Here is a 23,691-nt window from a genome sequence, read left to right as displayed (position 1 = left end):
CCTCACTGCAGAAAGTTTTCAGTCGTAAAAGCATCCCTCAGTTCATCCCTTTCCTAGCAACAGCTCAATGGTAATTTCCCTTCATATTAGGTAGAGTAGCCAGCCCTTCTCTTCAGTCTTGTGTGACTAAACGAGCCAACGAGGACAGGGGCCCAGGCTGTAGAGCTTCCTCCTCGAGGAGGCATACAGAGCTAAAGATGCAGAGGAAGAATAGGAATCTACCCAGTTAATCCTTTGCAAAGACTTGCTTGATTTCAAAGGCAGCAGAATTAGGCCTCTGCAAAGGTCAAGGTCCCCAGAATTGCTTTTCTCTGGGGGGCCTTTTGGACGACTTCTGTGCTGTGACACACTGCTTGAGTAGGTGTCATAATCAGTCCCTAAGCAGACACCACTGTGCAGTGAAGCCTGTTAATATAGGTGACTGAAATTCAAGATATTTTGACTGCTCAAGGAGGTGGCCACATGAAGTAGCATGACCACAGGAAAAAGAAAAGAAAAGAAAAGAAAAAAAAAGGTAGAACTTGAGGATCATTTTCCTCTCTGTGTTGCCATGTCACTTTTCCTGATGTGGCCCCTTACCTCCTGTGTGACACCTGTGGCTAAGGTGTTGTCATGTTTCTGGTATGCTGACATATCATTTGACTGCCTTCCTCTGCATTCTTGTAATTAACTCCTAATATTAAAGCACTTTCCATCTCTGGATTCCTCAGCAAGCTGATTGAAAGGTGATTTAATTGCACAGCATTGCCAAGAAACATGTTAGGTGATTGCTGGCTTTAGTAAGAAGTAATGTGAAGGTAATAGGAGATATCACAGGGACTAAGATTCTGCTGGCCATTAGCAGAGGTGACTTCAAAAGGCAAATGATAATTAGTATAGATTTCTCTGAAACAAGTTTCCATCTGCTGCTAGTCACTGGATTTTGAGCTGCTCTCCTATTAAGGATTTGCATGTATGTTCCTGGGTTCTCAGTGAAAAGGACACTTAGGGGAAAAGGGTATAAATCAACAAATAACTATGTAACCTGTAGAAATATAAATCTATGTAGATTAATCCGTGTTTCCTAAATTGCATACTAGATTGTAATTCAATCAAAGGGTAGGGGTCTTGTGACGTTTATGAACATTTATGGATAGTTTGAGCACTCAGATTAAATGTCAAACCTGGTATTCAGTTTAGAATCATGTATTATTGTTATTCATTAATATATAAAAACAGCAATTATATCCACTAAAATCCTCAATTTAATTTTGCTGTAATCTGTCTCTGCTGTGTCAGAGATGAGTGCAGCCTCTTTGCCCCCTCAGAGCATTTAAAGGGCTCCACTGAATTTCAGCTGAGTCTGCTCTTTCCCTGCATTCACCCAGTATGGCACTGGCTCCATTTGACCCCCTCTGAACTGAGGAATTCTCTAGTAAATTATTTTCTTTACCTTCCATTGGGATTAAATTTTAGTTTAGATAGCAGGTATAGTGCATTCAGAAGGGGAGGGAAAACAAGACTGCATCTTAGATCCAATTCACTGAGTAGATTACATATGATAAAGCTGTGCCCTTCACTGGTTCATGTCAATAAAGGGTGAAAATGTTTCCAGGCAGACCAGTCGTTTTAGGATTATCTGAATCTGTTGTCAGTCCTTCAAGCCTACTTCTTCCCAATCTGGGGCTGAAGGAATGCTCACCTTGGTAGTGCAGTATATCAGAGAGATCCTAAATCACTTTGCAAAAATGGAGCAGAATTGCACTTGAAGCAGGTTAACTCAAGCCATTTAGTGAATAAATTCCAAGAAGCAACTGAATGCCAATTGCAAAAATGTCTTTGGCACCTAAGAAATTAATTTTATTGAAAGAAAGTAATGCTTAAGCTAACAAAGGTAAAATATTCTCAAGTCCCTGCATGGTTTACAGCCCAAATTTCACTCATTTCGGAGGACTTTGACTTGAATGCCTCAGATGGTTTTGAAAATTGTAGGTAGCTTCATAAATCTGTTATCTGCTCATATAATATAACTCATACCACTGTCTTTCACCATCTCAACTCCCCATAAATAGAGATTCTTCAGTGTTTGGGAACCTTATTCTCATTAAACTCAGGGGGGACTAGATTCCTAAATAGCCTTAACATTCAGACCTTGCTTGTCTTTTAGTCTTTGTGATTTAAATAAAATTTATTCATGCAGCAAAGAAAGTAAGCAGAATCTGGCCACAATGAAGCAAGGACAGGCTTAAGTTTAGCCCTTGGTTATTCTGTCCAATGGCCAAAACAGCTTCCAAGTAATAATGATTCATTAACACTTGGAATTCAATATGGAAAAATCAGTGGATTCCATTTGTCCATTCCACCCAACAAAGCTATACTGAATTGAAAACAAACAACATAAGTAGAGACAGGTTACTATTCTGCTTGTAACAGAGCGACCTGGAGAAAACGGTCAGCTTTCTTAGACTGCATTTTCATATGTTGTTATATAATAATATATCTTGAAGAAATCTACTGTGTTAATCTAATGTAATTAGGTTAAATGTCTCTAGTGAACAACAGTGCCATATCGTAAAATGTTTCACCCCAGCATTTTAATGGTTCAGATTCTACTCATGGTTTCAATTAAGTTAGCATGATTGCACAGGGCAGTGAGAACAGGATTTGGCCCACTTCTCTCCCGCATACGTGTTCTGCAGTTATCTAACCTGGAATGAATCATAGCTTCCTCAGACACATCTTGTTTTTCCAGTACTTTACAGGGAAAGTTTTGTTTTCATATATTTTATTTTGAACAAAACTGGTAATCAAGTGTCCAGACCAATTGCAATCATTTAAAAAATTACGGTGTTTCAGTTCTGGTGATTTGCCAGATTCTGCTTTGCAGCTTCTGGTATATTGTGCCTGTCTAAAATTACCCTACAGTTTTAATTAGGCACAACAATCTCGTTCACTTCTTTCAGCAAATTTGGTGGTAATGTTGGTTTAAGTCATTACTCAGCACCTCCAGAATCTCAGGCTGTTATTTGTAGAATTCTTTGGCATCCATGTTGTCAAAGTTGCTTGACGTTTTCCCTTAAGAGACCTTGTTTTATGTTGCTTATAACAGAGCCAAGCTCTAACCACTCAGCCTAAAATTTTCCATTCTCTGGGGTTTTTTTCCCATACTGGATGCCTCCCACTTTTTTTTTTGTTTTACCTTTTTTTTCTTCCCTTTTTTTTTTTAATTTTTTTTTTTTTAACTCTGGGCCTCCAAGGCACATTCTTTGGCTCAGATCTCTTGTCTCAGGTTCTTCCTTGGTTTGCAGCTCACAGTCCCATCTGCCCAGAACCCTGAAAGAAATACTACCCAACTACCAGCCACTAGCAGTCCTTCACATATCATTTATTACAGATGAGCCTATAGGCTTCCATGGTTAAATCTTCAGGAGCAATGTAAAGGAGAATAAGAGATATGTGCTTAGCAGTGGAGATTTTTCTTCCAACAGGAGAACCTCCTCCTTCCAGTTTATTAGAATAATGAATTCTTCAAAGTAAGATAGTAACCTTCTCTCCACCAGCCTGATTTTGCCCTTCCTTTCATTTTATGTCATTTCAGCTTTTCAGTCTGGGCAGAATCCATCCTGTTATCTATCTCATGCATGTGAGAACAGTCATCCATGTGGGATCAGTCAGCTTCTTTAAAGAGAAATTTGCAGTTAAACAGGGCGTCTCTGGGTGGCCTATCTGAAGGATGCTGTAAGCATCTTGCTTCCTGCTCTGCAGCTTTCATGATTCTCCCTGCTCTTTGCTCTGTTTCCTCCACCTCCCTTGCAGATGACCAACCACTAGATATGCAAAAATGCTTTCTCTCACACTTTCCTCTACCAGGAGCATAAGCCTCACAAATAGTTGCTACAACTCTGAACAAATTTTCTGCCTGCCTTTCCTCTCTCTGCTGTGAGAGCTCCCTTTTCCTTCACTGTCTCAAGTCAGGTTTGTATTTCTCTATCTCTCCCTGTAACTAGAGAGGAAACAGTAGTTGAGGCCATGTCTTAAGTACTGTAGCACAGACATGGGTCTCATGGTCTTTGTCCACTGTGCTCCTCATCCCCTGATAGCAGCCTTATGGAGAGCTCTGTCTCGTCTGTCTACCAAAGTTTTGTCTCAGCTTGGTGAAGGGAAGCCGGTACAGGACTGATTTGTAGCTCTGAACATTTGGGGAGCATCTGCCTTTGTTTATTGTGTGTCCAACAGGAGTATATCTTCTTGTTACAGTTCAGAGCATCAGGCTTTGATTAATATTGTTTGATTGCTTCATCCCAGGTTAATATATTTTGGAAACAAATATGGAAATAGATAGGTTGACAATAAACTTAGATACTCCATAGCAGACCTGTGATCTACCAAAAGTTTGCAGTCCTTTAGCCATTCCACTTTCATGCAGTCATTTTTTATTTAGGTTAACAAATCAATCAAGTCCAAAAAGTCCTATGTTGACAGAAGGAACTAAGACAACACAATTTTTCTGTGCAGCTATCAGCTGTGATGTAAGCATTCTCAGCCCTAATAATAAGCCTAACCCCTCTTCTGTGAAGGTCAGGATCAAGAAGGCGAGTTCTGTTTCAGAATCCTGTATATCTGGCATGACTGGTGAGAAGGATGCCATTCAAGTCTGGCAGTGTTTTTGAGATAAGAGCATTTGTCCATAGGAGCCACAAGCCTATTTCACGGAGACTGTTGAAAGGCCACCAGAGAATATTTAGTCTTTGCTGGCTTGGAATTATCCCAGGACTGAAAGGTTCCAGAGCCACTACCAGTTTTCTCAGCTACATAGTTTTGGGGTCAGGTAGTTTCAAATCGTTCAAGATCTATGTAGTTTTTGAATTTAAAACACTGGTTTTGCTTTTTTTTTTTCCTCTTCTGTGGGAATTGTCACCGTCTGTAAGTCTCCTCAATGCCAGTTTTATATTGGTGTATTGGTATAATTTAGTGTCCTTATTTTAACTTGATTTCCTTTTTTTCTTTCTCCCTTTTCTTTTCAGATCACTCACAATCAGATTGTGGCCTTTTTCTGAAGGAACCATTTCTGTATCTTACGTAAGTATTTATACCAAACATTTTATACTTGTTGTGTATTTTCTTCAAGTTCCATCAAAGTTAGCCCAGGGCCCTTGTAAACTTTCCTGTTGCTTCCCATGGCCACAGGACTCAATACTGAGTTTTCTTCTAATGCAGTCGAAGATTTTGATGCAGTGTCACCTTATGGGACTCAGATTTTAGTTCAGTGACATTGTGTGATTGATTGATCTTGAATTTATATGTGCATTTCTGGGTGACAATATGGAAGATTTCTGTTTATACGTCGGAATATACATGTTCTGATGGACATTATACTGTTGTGCTCTAAGTCAGAATAGAACAGTATTCCATGTTGTGCAAGTGCAAAACAAGTACAAAAAACAGTCAACTAGCATTGCAACCTGTCCTTGATGGAATTTGACCTTGTGGCTTGGGACTCTTCCTTACCCAGTCCTGAGTGCTCTCAGACCTGCTCTTCTTACCTGGGTAGATTAAATACACTGTATTTTCTTTGACATCTAACAGTATCATGATTAAAAATCTATTAGTGGTTTCTTTGAAAGATGTTATGGAGGGTTCTCTTCTCACCTGGTCTCATTCACTTGAGTTTGGCTGCTGCTATGTAGGTTGTTGATTTGGTGACCTTTTTAACTGAAGAAAATACTATATTTATTCAGATAATTGTGTTTTTAAGACCCAGGACAGGAAGAATGAATTTTCTCATAGTTAAAGTTTTGGTTTTTTCCTTTTTTGGGGAATAAGGAACCTTTAGGAGTGTTTGTTTGTTATCATTTGAGTTTTAATTTTGTCAGGTTCTGACACATGATGATTTTGCGCATTTGGAACAAAAACTCACATTTTTCTGGGATTTCTTCATACATATTGGCAGTGAAATCTAGTGCTTTTAAAACAATGACTCTTCTTGTTGCAATATAAAGGGAAATATAGCAGTACTACTTCATAATATTTACCATAGTTAAGTAAAGACCGACCAAAGTTTTTCAAATGTCCAGCATTTTAAGCCACTGTTTTGGGATGTCCAAGGTGAAGCTATGTAGTGAATGCCAAAAATAATGAGGGCTTTTAAATTGGTTTAGAACTCCACGTCCAAATATGCCTAGACTTTATGCTACTTTAGATCTCCATTTTGCAATTTAAATTTGTGTCTCCTACCTGTTCAGAGAGGAAAGTAGATGACTGTAAAAGTGCTGCCTGGAATTTAAAAAAAAAAAAAAAAAAAAGCATAGCACAGTAAGAAAAATAGCTCTTTCATATTTGGGAGAGGAAGTCAACCTGAAAATCAGTAAATTTAATTTCGAGTAGTGTTGTGATTGTTGGAATTTCTTCAAAGAGGTGCTAAAGTGCAAATGGACGTTCATATTTTTTTCATGCGCATACTGAAACAATGAAGGAACTTTCTTTTCCTGATTCTAGACCTAAAATATGTGACTTTAACATTTAAAGTTGACCCACTACTTTTGCGGTGCAGAAAGAAATGACACAGCCCCTTCTACCCTGCCCTGGGGGCAGAAAGATGAGATATGCTGCAGTGGCTGCAAAAGGTGGTATGACAGTGCTAGCTCCCAAGGAGATGTATTTGAGCTGACCTATCATGCCTATGGTGTCCCCATATTTCTTTCCTTTCCCCTTTGCCTTTCATTATAAGGTGTCCCAAATCTGTAATTTACAACATGCTGTTCCGGTTTTACTCTGATATATTTGCTACAAATAAGTAGGAGTCTGTGTGCGTCCATAGCTCCCTGTGGCGGTGTCAGGCTTGTGAGATGAGGGGAGCAGAGGCACCCACAGAATGTAACATGGCTTACGTCTCATGTGACATTTATTTGACTCAGAAAGGCAATTGATTAAGGGCCCATCAGACCTTTGCCATCATGTATTATGTATTTATCCAGCAGGGGTGGTTTATAACAGCCCCTGACAAATCCCATTATTTTTGTTGCAGGACTTCGTAATATCAATAAAAAGCATTAATGATACTCAGGGACGTGAAGTGTTAACACCGCTTGTGAAACACTTCCTGCAGCAGTGGCAAAGCCATTTGTCTGTGGCAGAGAACATGTGCCTTCAACATTTGCACAAAAGCACCAGTTTATCATTGTTCTACTTCTGCAGGGCAAGGCACTTTATGTGGAAGCAGCAAGCTGGCTTCATGGTAGGCAGGCATGTGGAAACCCAGAGCTGAAATCCCTCTTAAACAGTGCTTTGCTGTGTGACCATCCATAAGTTGTTTCCTGTCCGCCTGCCTTTGTTTTTTGACATGTAAAATGAGTCACATGCTCTCTTGCTTCCTTGAGTCAGGCTTATTCCACAGCCAGGAAGGTGCTCCTCCATTCCCAAATTAGCAAGCTCCATAGGAGCCCTACAATATTTGTCTTGTTTGTACTGGTTCTCTCCTTTCTCTTTGGAAGTCAGGTCCTTCAGGCCACTGATAGTCTGGGTTATTTTTGGTAACAGAAAAAGTATAATTGGGACATTTTTACTTTAGAAGTTGTTAATGGTACCTCTCAAGCATGTTTCTGTTCTAGAGACAACAGATTTGTTCTGCCCTCTGCCTCAGTGTCTAGCACCTGGGCTCCCTTTTCATATCCCTACCCACAACTTGCTGATGACTTAGTCTTTATCCTCCTCCCCAAGGTTACACAAGTGTATGTCTGATTATATGGCATCAGGGTTTTGGAGGTGGAAGGATTTCGTGGATTTTTCCCCTAAACTATATTCCCACTTCATAGGAACACGATTAATCTCTGCTCCTCTCAAATGTCCTCAGGACTTTGAGAGAAGCAGGTGTATTCTTCAGCAAAAATCATCCTTTTCATGGAAGAAATCTTCCAACCAATCTTGAGCCTTTCACTCATGATGTCAACAGCGTGTAGCAGTATCAACAGTGCTTTACAGTAGGACAGATACTACAGTAGGACACTTCTTTACTTCCAGAGCACTACCCATTCAGATGGAACCCATACAATATTGAAGAGATATCTGCTGTTAGCTTTGGTAAGTGCAAATCAGAAGTGCACCAGCGTGATCCAGATACGAGGAAGTTGCAGGACATGTTAACCTAATTCCATGAACATCTGTGCATTGTTTTGAAATACGTTTCTGATATAACTGAGTTGCTGAGCTCCAGCATCATTCCTATCAGATTCAGCACTGACTGATTCTAATTCCTGTTATTTGACATCCTAGTTTAAAAAGAAAGGGGAGGGAGGAAAAAAAAAAAAGGGGGAAGGAAAAAAGTACAAGAAGTGCCATTTATTCCCCAGCTTCATGAAGACGTATTTGGTCAAGTAATGATGACCTAAGGGAAGCTTAGCAGCATCTTACTGATCTCATCATAATTATGAGAACCATCCATCATATGGTCAGTGATTTGTATGTCAAAAGACACCCAGCAGTATTCCAGCCTGCCAGTTGCCAGTTTCTGAGAATATGTATTCACTTTTTCAGGCATGATGATCCTCAAACAGTCTTTGATATCTATGTATATGTCCCTGCTGTTGGTACTTGTTCACCACCAAACTGTCATCTGTTACCACTCTGAACCATCATCATGAAATAGCAACTAATTAGCACCCTCTGAATCCCTTTATTTGCTTCATGTGTTTAGTGCTGTTTGGCAGATGAGGAACAGCAACAGTGATTGCTACATCAGGAACAGGGAGGAGGCATCTTTTCTCAGGTTTCTTAAGTAGCTCTCCCCTTACTTTGGAGGAGGATAATAACCTCCAGGTCAAGCTTATTCATAAATCAGAAATGAACATTTGCAAAATGCCAAAAAAAGTCTACATGTAATAAGCCTTATGTTTACAACAGCTTTCAAGAGTTAGCATTTTTCAAGAATTATCATAATTAATGTAATAAATAGACATGCAAATTATCCAGAAGAATCAGCTTATCTGCAGCTGAAAATAAGGAGGTTCTGGAAGGGAATGGTCACCTACGCAGCAATCTGAGACAGGAATGGAATATTATTTCCCCAGGTTTTATGTGTCTCCTGAAGGAAGGGAATGTTCCAAAAAAGAAAACAACATGGGCAGAGGCACTTTATTTGGCATTTGCAAATGAGAGAACTGGTGAAACAGCCTTGAAATGGCAATGGAGCTGAAATTCTACTCTGATGTGTTTATAGAAATCAAACTGTATATCTGGGAGTACACCTTGGGATGAATGTTCTGAAAAAGTGACACAACTTTATTATTTTTCTGAAGACAGAGCAATCACATAGAATTAAGCAATAGATGTACATAGAAAAAACCCCTCCTATTTAAATCAAATCTGATAATATTCATGGGTTTGTTCTAAAACATCTGTGATAAAAACAGAGCCGGTATCCAGAAAATCAGAGACATAGCCAGGTTAAAAAAAGGGGGCAAATTTGGTACCAATTTTTCATTCAAGCATTAATTTAAGTGTTGACGTTCAAATAGTTTAGCAGCTAATAATGGCTGCACATAGCTGTGAACTTGATGTGTGGATTACAACAGAAGCATGTCTGCAACCTGCTTTCTAATTGCAATGCCTACAATACATCCACTGAAGCTGGATGAGATTGAATTTAAGATTGGCCAGCATGACAGCTGAAAATGTCACACCTTTCTGCCATTATGCATACTAGCAGTCTCTTTGTTCTGGGTTATTTTTCACTTACTTAGTGTAATATTATGTACTGATTGTTAGTTTTTTTGAAATATTACGAGTACGGCAGAAAAAAAATGGGCTTTAACTAGACAGTTGTAGGAGCGTAATATTCTACATTTAGCTAGAAAAAAGAAGGGGACAGAAAGAAAATGCAGTTGTTCAAAGTGCTTTTACCCTACGCTGGCATAATTTATTATATTTGGATGGAAAAGATCACCTTTCTGAATCAGTAGCAGCATTTCCTACAGCAGTTTGAACACCAACCATCAAAATATTAAGACAGATGAGTTTGTTAGGTCAAAATCACTATGCAAAATGGGAACAACTACAGAGTGTGGCAGAATTTTTCAGAATATTCCCTTTGCAGTTCTGGTAAATTATCTTTCAACTTTGGCAAGCACATTGCTACTCTACAGTTATATCACCAAATGCCTCTGTCTTTTCTGAAATGTACTGTTCAGTCCTTCTCGTAGTGCAGAAATCCTCTTTGATGCACCCTGCTTTAGCATCATGTTGTATTATCTCTCCCCAGAGAATGTACACACCAGATATAAAGTAAAAATGGTACCAAGAACAAGTTGCGCTAGAGGAGTGGTTACTGTGAAACACAGTATCTGGAAATACATGGTTTCCCAAAAGTCATCTCTTGATCAAGGCACCATAGATTTGACTGTTGAAACTGGCACCAAAATATGAATACTCACAGAGGACTAAATGCGTGACCATGTGTCCATATTCATCCTGAATGTCCTCTGTGTGAAACACCATGATTGAAAATGAGCTTGAAAGAGTATCTCCTCTATCTCCTTTTCCTTTCCACCTCTCCCACTTAAAAAAGAAGTGAAAGTCATCTGTCATGTAGTTCATTTGTGAGCCATTACTACGTAACATGTCAAAACACTTGTGAATCTTCAGGCCATGCTTCATGAAGGCTGTTTAACCTCTTGGTGGGAATGGGAACTCTTAGACATAAACAATTCACAGTGTATTAAGAAATAATATTTCCTTCCTCTGAAGTTTGATGCTGCTGTTTACCATCATTTTGGATAATATCATGCTGAATATGGTTCACAAATTTAGCCTCCCAGGTAATATTTTCATTTCATATGTTTGCATGCCCAAGATATTAGATTTTTGCACATCCCCAAAAGGAAATGCTTTTGGATTTGAATAGATCTCACTCTCTCCCATTCCATCATACTGAGTTTTAAGTTTAATAGAATATCTGTATCAGTTTTCTGAATGCTGTTTTCTAATGTTTTAGCTTCTTAAGCATACTCCTAAACAGCTTGACTTTTCAAAGGGACAAGATTGGAATCCCAACTTCAAATAGCATACTATTTAGAAGTATTCCTGCTTCACTCAATCACCAAAGTAAGGATCAGTTGCAACATTTAGATCTGGATGTGTATTTAAATTTCATATTTTTCTGTATTCACTTATCCTGGATGTCTGTAAAAGGGATTAATTGCATTTCACTTTTTGTAGTAAATGCACTTTTGCATGAAAGACAAAAAATAATGTGTTACATTCTGGATGCTCTGCAATATGCACTGAAGGTTTTGAAGGAAACCTACTATGTCTGATCAGCATATAACCAACCCCGAAGAATGAAGTGTTTCAGACACTGGTTTTCAATTTTTACACTTAAAATATCCTTCAAGTTTTGGGTTTTAGGGCAAATTTCTTGTGTGAATGTCCATGCATGCTTAGCATGGTGTAGTCACAACATTAAATAATTCAATTCTGCCACAGAAGGCTAAAACAGAGATGCAGCTTTTCTTCCAGTGAACTTTAATGGAAAGGTAATAGTCTTAGTCACTGAAATACCTCTAGACTGAGGCATGCCTCAGGGAAGATTGTCAAAAATCCTATGTTTTTTCTTAGCTTGTTGAAAATAGATTGTCAGACCATTTATTTTGGAGGCTGCAAATTAACCTCACATTAATACTTTCTACTGTGACTTCTGTGGCACTGTCTTCGCCTTCTATCCTGGCATGGCTGTACTTTGATGCACATCATCCTGGTACATGCAGTGTGCCAGGGCAACACCATCACCTTGCTGGTGGGCAGCTCAGTTTTTGCTGTTGAAGAAATTCCCAATATGTTGTAGCCTGACTAGATCAAGAAAAGTGTGCAGCATGTTCAGGGAGAGGCAATGCTTTTGTAAGTACTTCTGTTCACCAAGTATTTCTCCTCCACACCTTATCCAGCAGCATTTTGTTGGGAGGCAGGGTCCAGCATTCAAGCGAGATCTAAGGTGTTCAGCAAACAGACTTTGTAGATGAATGGCCATCCTGTTTTGGGAATAAGAATATTTTAAAACTGAACTAGATATTTGATTCAACCGTACAAGTAAAATGCTGAGTGAGTTGTAGCATCTGTGAACTTCCCAAAGAACAGAACTATATAGAAATAATATTAAAACATTACAGGTGAATGCAGCCTAAATATTGCTAGTGAGCAATTTATTGAAGTTGATTGATCCCTTTATGGCTGTTAAACATGCTCCCACCTTTTTCCTAATCTATGGCCCCTCCCTTTGAGGTGCCTCATAAAGAAATGTTACCTACTCCACCCAAATCTGATCAGATAGAAAATGCTATTTTTTTAACTAAAAATTTATGAATATATAGCCTTCACCTTGCCCAATAATTCTTTCTTCACCACTATTCCATTCCCCCTTCAGGTAAGCATTTATTCACCTTACAGTCCTTTTTCAAATCTTGATCTAAACTCAAAATTTCCCTTGTGATACTCTATCAAATGCTGTACTGATAAATTAAATTTACTGCATTTCCTTTGTCTGGATAATCAGTTATCTTATCAAAGAAAGTGATCAGGATAGTCTACTACAAACTACCTTTGGCAAACTCATGTTTTGTTTTATCCAATTTTCCATTTACCTACATGCCTCTTCCATTATTTTTTCCTTCAACATTTGCTGCACTCATACTAGTGAAGATCCTGATGTTACATCAACATCAAACAGGTGTGAGATCAGAATCAGTTTCAATACGCTGTAGCACAGCCTTGCAAAAGCCTATTCACTTTCATGTCTGCCGAAAGCTAAGTTCTCATCTGTCAGGCAAATAAAATATCATTTTTTACTTTTCATTGTCATTATAGCAAAGGGCAGGTGAGGTGATTTTGAGCCTTGGCTGGTGAATGTTTGCAATGATGTGCAAAAGGGTTTCTAGAGATAGAATCAGAGACATCTACCTGCACATGAGAGTGCTTGGGCACTTGCATTAGCAAAACCTTAATGTATGTATCAGTAATGAAAATCTTAATTAAGAACTCTGCATCATTGTCCATGAACACTCTTTCTTTCTCTGTATGTGAAGTCCTTTGTGTATTGCAGCATCTACCTGGTCCAGACAGACAGAGCCCCTTAAAGAGTGCGTCTGGCAGATCATCTCTTGATTATTACAACTAGCAAATGGCAAACTCTTACTCTTCTTTTGTCTTGACACTGAAACTCAGAATAGTAGAGCATATAGCGTAACATACAGCTTGTCTGGATTCTTCTACTGCTTTTTCCACTTCTTTGTTATATTGGTGGGTTTCAAAATCCAGTAACATTGATTAGAACTGAGTAATCTAGCTTAGAGTTGCCAAAATGTCAATGCCAAATGACACCTATTTACCTGATGGCATATCTTTTCCTTTAAAAACAATACACTTGCCTAGGCCATGTTCTGTATGCACAACAAAGTGTGTTAATGGGATATGACGACTTAGATTTTAATCTCACTAAACTCAGGAAATTTAGAGTTAAGGTTCCCACAGCAACCTTACCTCTGCCCTTGCTTACAATAGGGCCTCTTTCTGATCCCTACCTGTGGGTTTTCCAAAGCAGATAGTACAGAGAGAAGACAGTGCAATGGATAGGAACTACTTTTTCCCTGTAATTGTATTCTAGTGACATTTGTTTGTTGAGCACTGCTTGTATGTTTAGTGTGTTTTGAAATACGTTCAGAAAACCTCTCAAAGTAGCGGACATACAACTGAGTTATAGGTGTATTGATAAAAGCACATGCTGTGTAAGGTAAGGAAGATGTGTCTTCTGCTTTCAAATTATTCAGACTTCACTGTCATGTGAAGTGATCTTCTCAGATTCACTGTCATGTCATTGACATTGGTGATTTCTATGGACTCACACCTGCATGGTAGGAGGATATGTTCCAGGAAAGGCAAGAGCAGGAGGTACTGTTATTTACTTTGAATAAGAAACAGCTATGGAGTCTCTTCTTGTCTGTACAAATCAGCACAGTTGAGTCTCATATAAAAACCTATAAATGCAGTGACTTCCCTTTTGCATCTTTAGAAGGAGTTCCTCTAGCCTGACAGAAGAGTTCATGCTGAGGCCAGTGTTCATGCAAAGTCTCGTATGCCTTTACATTGTCATATAAAAAATTAGTTCTGAGAGTGAAACCCATGTAATCCAGTAATCCATCAGACTACAGCTCCTGTTTCAGCCTTCACTAATATTCTCAAAACCAACACTTATTCCTCTAAGACATTAGAACCTGGAATATTACAGACTAAATGAAGTGAGATCTAAAGATGATTAGGGAACTGGAGCATCCCTCTTATGAGAAGAGGCTGAGGAAGTTGGGCCTTTTTAGGCTGCAGAAAAGATGACTGAGAGGGGATCTTATCAAAGTATATAAGTACAGCAGTGTGCCCTTGCGGCCAAGGCCACAAGGTATCTTGGGGTGCATTAGGAAGAGCATTGCCAGCAGGTCAAGGGAGGTGATCCTGCCCCTGTACTCAGCCCTAGTGAGGCACATCTGGAATGCTGTGTCCAGCTCTGGGCTCCCAAGTACAGAGAGATATCGAGCTCCTGGAGCAGGGCCAGCGGAGGGCAACAAAGATGATTAAGGGCCTGGAGCATCCCTCTTACAAGGAAAGTCTGAGGGAGCTGGGTCTGTTCAGCCTCAAGAAGAGATGACTGAGAGGGGATCTCATCAGTATCTATAACTATCTGAAGAGAAAGTGTCGGGAGGATGGAGACAGGCTCTTCTCAGTGGTACCAGGCAATAGGACAAGAGGCAACAGTCAGAAAGTTCCACCTGAATATGACTTCTTTACTGTGTGAATGATGGTGCACTGGAACAGGTTGCCCAGAGATGATGTGGGGTTTCCCTTACTGGAGACATTCAAGAGCCATCTGGATGCAATTCTGGGCAATGTGCTCTGGGATGACCCTGCTTAAGCAGGGAAGTTGGACCAGGTGACCCAGTGTGGTCCCTTCCAATCTTACCCAGTCTGTGATTCTGTGAAATGGCTGATTCGTAACTGCTTAGTATCATGTCAGTCCATTTCCATCTAGGCTGAATATAAATGAGGAATCATCTCCATCTGATTTGATGCCATTCTATACCGAAATGGAAATATTCAATAATTAAAACCTTAGAAGTATGGAACACTAAATTAAATTCAGAATCTTTATGGAAAGCTCTGGCCATCACAGCAGAGTGCCAGGTGTTATGGGCAAGGCGAAAGGATGTCCTTGTCCCACCTTAAGTGCCAGTTCCAAGGATTTTAGCAAGTAGATAATCGTAGGTTTGTACTAGTAGTTGAAGCATGATCTTGAAAGCAGACTGTGCCACCTTCCTGTTTTCTGACCTTATTGCCAGCTATTAGTTCACCAGCCATTAAAATTCGTGGTGACTGGCTTGGGCTTGGAGAGAGTGACCTTGAGCCGCTTGCCAGCAGACAAGGCTGAAGAGTGTGGGTGTCCAGCTGTTACCAACCTCTCTGGAGTGCGTGCAGCTAAGCTGGGTCTTGTGAAAACACCAGGCTAGAGCTTTAGCCATGCTCTTCCAGAGAGCATGTGTGTATGTAATGGAGAGTGCCCCATATGCAGGTCTGACCTTGCTCCCAGTGTAAACAGTGTCTCCCAGTCCTCCCTGTTCCAGCTCAATCACAGATTCAAGAATAGTGTCTTTTATTTAAAATTTTTTTTTTCTTTTTTTCTTTTTTTTTTTTTACTGGTCATGTACACAATTCACTGTCTACGGTTAGAAAAGCATAGGTCAGTGTCTGGGAGAATATTTAAGAAAATAAATATATTTTAATATGGTAAAAACTTTTTCATTTCAAAACTAAATGGTTTCAAACATGTCAGTGCAGCTACTTCTCTTTCAGGACTATGTACGTGTCAAGTTTGATGTTTTAAAACAAAGCTGTGTTATAATTATACAAGCATGTTTGAGAAAAAAAGCTTATGGAAAACTTAACAGCTGGAAACTGTTTTTTACATACTTGGATGACTCAAGAGCAGCTGAATGGGTTTTTGCAAAACTTTACCAAAAATGACATTTCTGAATTGAGACAAGGTATGAGAAATAGCAGCTGAAAAGGTAACAGTTTCACAAAGGTATGAGCAAATATAGACAGAGATTATTTAATTCATCAACTTCCACTGTACAGTCGTTAATGTAATGCTATAAAAATAAAAGGATTTGTATTTATATAGTTTTTCAAGGATTTCAGAGATCTGTCCTAGACTTTAGGGAACTAAGCTTTGTAGATGAGAGTTAATCAAATATTAATATTTATATTTCATTGGAATACCACATATTCAAACAGGAAAACAAAGACATAGAGAAAGGTAGAAGGCTTGCCAGACTTTACACAGAAAGAGAATAAGATCACATGTAGCACCAGTGCCTTTGGATCACTCAGCCTGGCAGCGTGAGAGCACACTTGGCATTGGGGAGCTCCTGGCTTACCTCTCTCTCTGACTCCCATTTCAGGCACACCCAGCTTGCAGGTGAAGAGCCTCGCTCACACGCATTCACTGGGCTCAGTTACCCACCTCCCTTCTTTCTGTCTCCCCACTTCATTCCCAAAGGCAAAGTCTGACAAATTCTGACTGCTGTGATTTGGCCATATTCACATATCACCCCCAGTTCACTCCTCCTTCTCCCCCAGTGCTCCTGAGGACTGTCAGGGTGAGAGAGCTGCCTGGGGTCTTTTTCAGTGCATGGTTCAGTCTATAACTCAGTAACAATCACTTTACTGTTTGAAACCTCAGTCACTGAATAAATACGATTTTACTGCTGCTTAGTTTGGATGTTGAGCTGTATTGGAGGAAACTGCTCTTCTTTCATACTGAATTTTTTTTCAGGGTGGTGTGTGTGAAAAATAACACAAATAGGAGTGTTTTTGGATGGTCACACTGAACAGTCAGCAAGAAGAAAAGTACAGTATGGTGAAGGGAAATCTATTTGCAGTGAAAGCAATATGAGCCTGTGGTTTGCTAATGGGACCAAGAACATGGATTTTTTACTTTAACCCTAGCTGTAAAACTCCGTCCAATGCTGAGAAAATCACTTGATCTCCTGTTGTTGCACCTCAGTTTCTTCTTTGTGTTGGTGACAACTGTGACCCAGCTCATCAGAATACCATTCCTCTTGAAGTCCAGATGTTATCAGAGGTTTTGTAGAGATCTTTTCTAACCTAACAAACCCACTCCTTGTCAACATCCAGAGTGCCATTTTCTTACTTTTCCAACTAAACAGGCTTTTATGGCTTTCACTTTTTTAACTGTGCAGAATCACCAATTCTTGGAGCAAGAGCAAGACTCAGTGCTGCCTTGTGCATTATGCAGATTTTCAGTAGCAACCTTAGGTTAAGGATTTGGTGCTGACATTTTCAGTGGGACATAAATATAATTTCATTTTCTAAACACAGTTGATCTGAGCTCCTTGAGAAATGGTAATCATGGGACATTGCCATCTTTGCAGGCACATTTGCAGTAGCCCCAGATTTGGTTAGATTTGATCTGTGCACATGAACTATGCATTCACAGGAAGAAAAGACTTCAATTTAGCCAGCTAGGAGCACCTAACTCCACAAATTCCTTCAGCAAATGCAGGATGTCATCAATCTTTTCTCAGCTTTTCAAATGTTTTGGCTGTGTGCCCTATATATTGACCATCTTGCTCACGAACGGCCTCAGTTTTGTTTTCCTGTTATCATTTCCACTTTGAGGTGTCTAGTGTTGCAGTGGTTCTCACAAGAAGCTGTCCTTGTACTCCTGCCAAAACCAGAATCACAGCCTAAGCCAGCCTTTAACTGGGCATTAGAAGGAAATGACACTCTTCTCATTTTGCTAGCAGTATCACTTCCTCAGCTTCACAAATCATTATCTAATCCAAAACTTCTCCATTACTGTGTTTAAGTGTTTTGCAGTTCTTGTACCTAAAAAAATCAGCTGCTGAGCAGTGTTGTTATGCATCTCTCTCCTTCTTGTATGTGCATATCCTGTGCACCAGGAAGTGCCAGGCTCATGGATCTTTTTATTAGAACTCATCAGTTCTTGCTTTCCTGAATCATCTTTTAGATTGTATGATTTTAAAATATTTGTTGTCTAGAGGATGATATGTTGAGATGACTGGATAGAGAAAAGAGGAAAAGAATTACTAAAAGGCAGAAGTCAGCAAGTTGGTTAGTCAGTTGAAGATAAATCCTTTCCTAGAGAAAAAGGTACATCCTGTAATGCTCAGGGGACTTTGAGTATAACAGAGTTGCAGGCTGGCAAATTCTCTGTTTTTCTGCTAACTATTATGAACAGAACTCTGATTGACGCAGGACAAACAAATCTAGTAAACAGTCTTGGAAAGTATTTCCCATTATAGTCCATACAAGAATTGGCATGATTTAAATAGCACAGGTGCATATGGGATGCATTTAGGAAGCAGCAGAAGCTTTGCAGCATCCTCTTTACTCCCACTCCACTCCAGCAGGCTTTTTTTCTTCAGCATAGCTGCCTTTGCTGGACTGCGTCTTAAGTTGTTGCCAGTTTTGGCTGAAAGTTTTCAGACTTCATCACTGAAAAAAAAGTTTGGAGAGAAACAATTAAAAGTTTCATTTTTCCTGCCTAATTGAAACAGCAAAATTGGTTTGGCTGTTTTAGCATGAGGGACAAGGCAGAAAGTACAGCCTCTCCCACTTTAAATAACATAACTATTTTACAGCCCACTTTGCACAAATGGAGCCACAGCGGTAGGCAGGACGGGTTGTGAGAGAAAGAGGCTGCAAGGAGAAGCACTGCAATCTCGTGCATGTATTAAACAACAATATGACCCTTTAAAACTAAAGTTTTGTTGAGCTTGCACAACAAGGTTGTGCTTCCTATGTATATGTGGTCCACCTGCATATACAGGTTATTTGTGAACCTTTCTCTCCACCCATTTACAGTTTGCCCAGGGATTTAGCAGAGTTTTGCAATCTCACAGAAGTCTGGTTTGTCAGATGTAGCCTTAAATGAAATTGGTTTGTATTGCAACAGGATTGGTGGGAGGATCAAAGTCTTGCTGTAAAATAAAAGGAGGTTTTTGGTTTCTGTGTGCTGAAATGTTTCTATTTCCCTTCATTTTTTATTAGTGTATTAAGCAATTGAGTTCTCCAGTAGTAAGCAAAATACTGTACCAAAGCAGTTATTAAAGAGAAGATTGCCTCTTTGGTTACTGTGAGAAGGGGGTGCATGTTTCTTGTGTGAAGGGTCTCAAAAACTGTGTTCTCTTGAAGTTGATCAACATTTTGTTTTAAAATCACAGAAGTGTGTATGCAGACAACAGGATATATCTGATAATTGTAGCTTACCCTGAAGAACCTGTGGTCAGCTAGAAATTTGGCAGATTGTCTCTCAGGTCAGGAAGTAGTTCTGGTTTACAAATTTAAAAGTCAGAATCTGTTTTAGTATTTCTTAAATGTCAAAACAACCCTCTGACCTTGAAAATTACTTTCTCTGTATACTTTTAGAGCTTTTAAGTAAAAAACAGGCCTTTTTCCTAGGGAAATATGGTAGCCTGTTAGTCATCAAATCTGAGAATTTAGAGAAAAGAAAGTGACATTAACTCTTCTTTCTTTTGCCCGTGCAAGAATGGGCTTCATTAGTATCAATGGCAGCTGGAGGGAAAAAGACTTGCTAACCTTTAACTGTGCTTCCAGTTTATTTCCATAATGTACACTGTGTCTTCTTGAATGACAAGTCCTCCATCTGCAGTGTTTCAGACCTCATAACAATAATAAGTGGGAGGACAAGTTTTTCTGCCGTGTATCAGAAGTAACCTCCAGTGCCTTGATTTCGATCTGTCCCCATGTAAGCACTGCAGGAAGGTAAAGGCCACATTTAGTGCAGCTGGCCAATTGCACACTTCTGTAACCCAAACTGATAATTTCTGACCCTTAAGATGATCCGTTGAACCTTATTATGACATTTCAGCGGCCCATTTTGTTGATGTATCTCCAGTATTCTCCTTTTCTGAAAAGTAATTTGGCCACTTCCGGAAGTCTGATGGTTTTCCCTCCTCTGAAAATATGCCCTTCCTTCTTCGTCCATGCTGCCTTCTTACTCTTGCATTTCCTTTTAGAAAGTAGGCATCTGTGTGGTGCCTCTGTTTTCTTCAGAGCAGAAGCATCCTGCAGTTCTCGCTGTGAATGAGAAGTGGCAAGGGACAGAGCAGTCTGAAGCCCTTCTCTCTCCCCTGGAAGTGGAGCATAACATATCCTCCCTGTTCCCAGGTGCTGCTGCTCTGCACAAAAGCGCAAAAGGATCATATTGGATCCCTTTGGTTCTGATATGAGGAACCTCAAAACTTCTTACAGTGTGAGCTTTGGGTCTCTTCTGCCTCAGTTACCCGTAGTATGTAATGTTACTGCATTCTCCAAGCCTTTCTCTCCAAGGAGTTGCAATTACTGAGTAATTGCTAATGACTTAGACTTTCCCTGGATTTCTGTGAAGTAAGGGGTTCATAGTTTCAGCACTTAGCTTCAGAGGAAACTGAGGCACAGGATGAATCACTTCTGGATTTAACAGAATACCTGAGCACAGATTTCTTTGAATTTAAGTGTCATTTTAAAAGATTTCCTGAGAAATCATTTGAAGTGTCTGCCTCAAGTAGTCTGCTGAAAAGTATTTGATAAATAACTGCATGGTCTTTATAGTAATCGATTAATTAGGTACCATTGTTATGTGGAGATAGGAAAACCAAGGCATAGCATTTGCTTAAAGTCAAGCAACCTGAGAGCTTATGCTCACAGAGTTAAGCAGCTTGCTTTTCTTAGTCTTTTGTGATTACATTTCTTCTTTTCTCCACGTAGTTGATCATTTAAAAGATTGAACAAGGCTCTTTGGAAAAGAGATTAAATTTTGAGGTGTTGGCTGTAGTGTTCCAAGGTGATGGTTGTCCACCCAGTTTATAATGTAGTATTATAAATTATTAAGGATATTAAAAGGCTATAAAGTAATATCTGCTCGTTGATATGCCAACTTAATACAGAAAAAACACCTACTACTGATCTGTAGTTAAATTATTTAATCTAGAACTAATCTACTGCTCAATCCAGTTTTGAAAATGGAATAGTTTTATCGTTCAAAATAATTAATTGTTCAAACCCATCGGGCTAAATCCAGCAGTGACCTAAATGGTAGAATTACACATCAGACACAAGTATGTGGGAAAATAAGTACCAAGTTAATATATGTTGTCCTGATTCTCTCTTATCCTGGCCAGTATCACACACTTGTGTTGGTAGGGTTTTTTTGCTTGTGCTGGCTTTGCCCCCCCCAATTCCTCCCTCCAGTGTTTGAGTTGCAGCACTTTTATGACTATCTCACAGGGAAAGCTGATAGAGGTTTATGTCGTCTCTGCCCTGCATCCATTTACACCCATTCTGTGACCTGCACTGGGGCTCGGGCCCTGGCTGGTCCTGGCGAGGAGCTTGGCTCAGTCGGGCTGCCCCACGTCTGGCAAGGGGAGTTTCCTGCCAGAGCATTCTGGATGACCTCAGCTGAATCCCTACTGTTCACCCTGGTGTGAAGATGAGCAGATCTCGGCCCAGTAGCCCTCAGTGATGAGGTGTTTCCAGCACCCCATTTCAGGAAAAATACCAAGTGCCTTGGAAGAAAAAGAAAAAATGAGAAAAGTACTTTTTTTCTCTCTCTTTCCAAATGCCTCCACAGAACAACATGGGGGAAAGGAGAATAGCAAATATTCAATGGGAAATTTTTTCTCCTTTTTTTTTTTTTTTTGGAGAAAAAATCCCCCCCACAAATCAAAACAAGATGGAGTGCTGGAGCCCCACCTGCTGACTTGAGGAAACAGAGAGAAGGAAGGGAAGATGCCTGGTCCTGTGCCAAGCATTCAGCACTGGGCTTGTAGCACTGTGATGTGGCACTTGAAGCTCTAGGGGCCTGGAGCCAGCGTTACAAATGCAACAAGAACTCTCATGAAAACGAGCCTCTTAACAGCATGTTGAGCTGGTCTGTGATGGCCTCAGGAAATCCCCCTGGCTAGACAGGGCCTTTTTATCCACTACATTGCTCTGACTCAAAGAGAAATCTCACGTAACTTCCTTGACCAGAAACTGAGCATGCATGTAGTCTGCAGCACAGGGCTTTGCAATTTCCTTATATTCAGTTAATTATTACCCTCTTTCTGCTCTGAAGAAGTCTGCCCTGCCTTTCTTTGCTGTCTCATCGCACTTAGGGCCCAATGCTGCCAGCGTGCGTCATGCTCTCAGGCATCAGGCTTCATCCTATCCTTCCTTTGTGGTCAGATCCTTAGCTGATGTACACTGGCCTAGGGCCATTGATTTGAGTTGGGATTTTCAGTCGTTGAACATTTGGCCCCTTGAAGCCCAGAGAACTACTCCTTTTTAAAAGCACCACAACTGACACTACTTGTTTTCAGGCTCAGGACTATCTACAAGCAAATGCTCGTGTATTAATTACAACAAAGAGCAAATCTACTTGACATTTGATTTTGTTTTTCTTGTTTCCTTGCAAGCTTGAAAATGAGCTGCTTCTGCCAAAAAAAAAAAAAAAATGCATTTCACGCCTTTTTTTTTATTTTTTTTTTTTTTTTAACTTGAAATAGGCCCCTTGAAAAAGCTGACATGTTAAACACCAGGAAGAAAATGATTATTTGGACATATGGCTCCTCTTCCTGAACTTTGCAGAGAGGTTAGATAACGCTCTTTCACATCTTAAAAGACTAGACTGCTGGCTGCTACATTACTAACATATTCTTATGTAATAATCTGATACTGATGACACTTTATCCAGTCCCAGTAATGTAAGACTCATTTGTGGTTTGGTCAGTTGTGAGGGATTTGGTTTTTTTACAGATTATCTTCTAATTTGTTGGGGGTTTTTTGTTACCCTGTCCTGAAGTAGAATATGGAATAGAACAGAATCATGCATAAAAATATATTGCAGCTCTGTCTTTCTGGAGGGTTTTGCATTGTATAGATTTTTTTCTATTAAAAACTGCATGATTAATACAAAAGTAAACCAAATTTTAAAATCCCACTCTTAAATTAAGAAAAACTCATCTAAACACATCCATTTACTTTTAAGATAAGGCTGTTTCATAAAGTGAAAAATTTGTAAGAATTAAGATAAAGGTGTCAAACCATCTAAGATTGTGAAATATCACAGAAAGATTGTCATTACCCTTGTCACAACTAATGTTAGCAATCGGGTAAGGTCTGCAGGTACTTTCAGAATGCCCAGTCATATAGATGAGCTGTCCAGAAAACAAATTTGCAATTCTGGAGTATGAGAATGAAACTTTATGAAACTTTTCCGTAAAAAAACTAGATTTTAAGAGACCAGGGCCAGGATTTCTCCAGTGGATGAGGGAGTGTGGGAGCTTATTCACTTCCAGGTCTCCCTCATCACATCCTTACTCGCCTGGGTCTAGGGTCAGCATCTTTCTCTGACTTTGAAACTTTGAGTTTCTATCCTGGACCCAAGAAGCTTCCCTAATACTTTCCTTAACAACTATGTTTACCACAAGTTGTTCCATGTTCAGTGTCAGAGCTCTGCCATGGAAAATTTAGGATTTGCAGAATTCTGAAAAAATGAAAATCAGAAAGGACTCCCTTAAGTCATCTGGGTCCAACCCTCACCCTGTTCAAAGCAGCACCAGTGAGGATGAGGTTACTTTTTTAACCAGCTTGTTCACA

The 23,691-nt window shown here is 39.7% G+C and overlaps 1 protein-coding gene across 19 annotated transcripts in view; it reads left to right on the top strand.

The window, feature by feature from the left end:
• ZBTB20 (zinc finger and BTB domain containing 20) overlaps positions 1-23,691 on the top strand; it is a 476,987-nt gene that overhangs the window by 355,577 nt on the left and 97,719 nt on the right. For 17 of the 19 annotated variants that reach the window (XM_050333923.1, XM_050333929.1, XM_050333928.1 and 14 more), the window contains one exon: positions 5,004-5,058. The gene's annotated coding sequence lies outside the window, so the exon portion shown is untranslated. Of the gene's footprint in view, positions 1-5,003; positions 5,059-7,995; positions 8,056-23,691 lie in introns of all 19 variants that reach the window. The other 2 variants (XM_050333936.1, XM_050333938.1) reach the window with 1 other exon arrangement.

This window comes from Myiozetetes cayanensis, unplaced genomic scaffold (assembly GCF_022539395.1).
Source record: "Myiozetetes cayanensis isolate MyiCay16 unplaced genomic scaffold, myiCay2020 scf5-8, whole genome shotgun sequence".
Lineage (NCBI taxonomy): Eukaryota > Metazoa > Chordata > Aves > Passeriformes > Tyrannidae > Myiozetetes > Myiozetetes cayanensis.
Note: the sequence above shows the minus strand (reverse complement) of the source record. Positions and strands in the feature narration are given on the sequence as shown.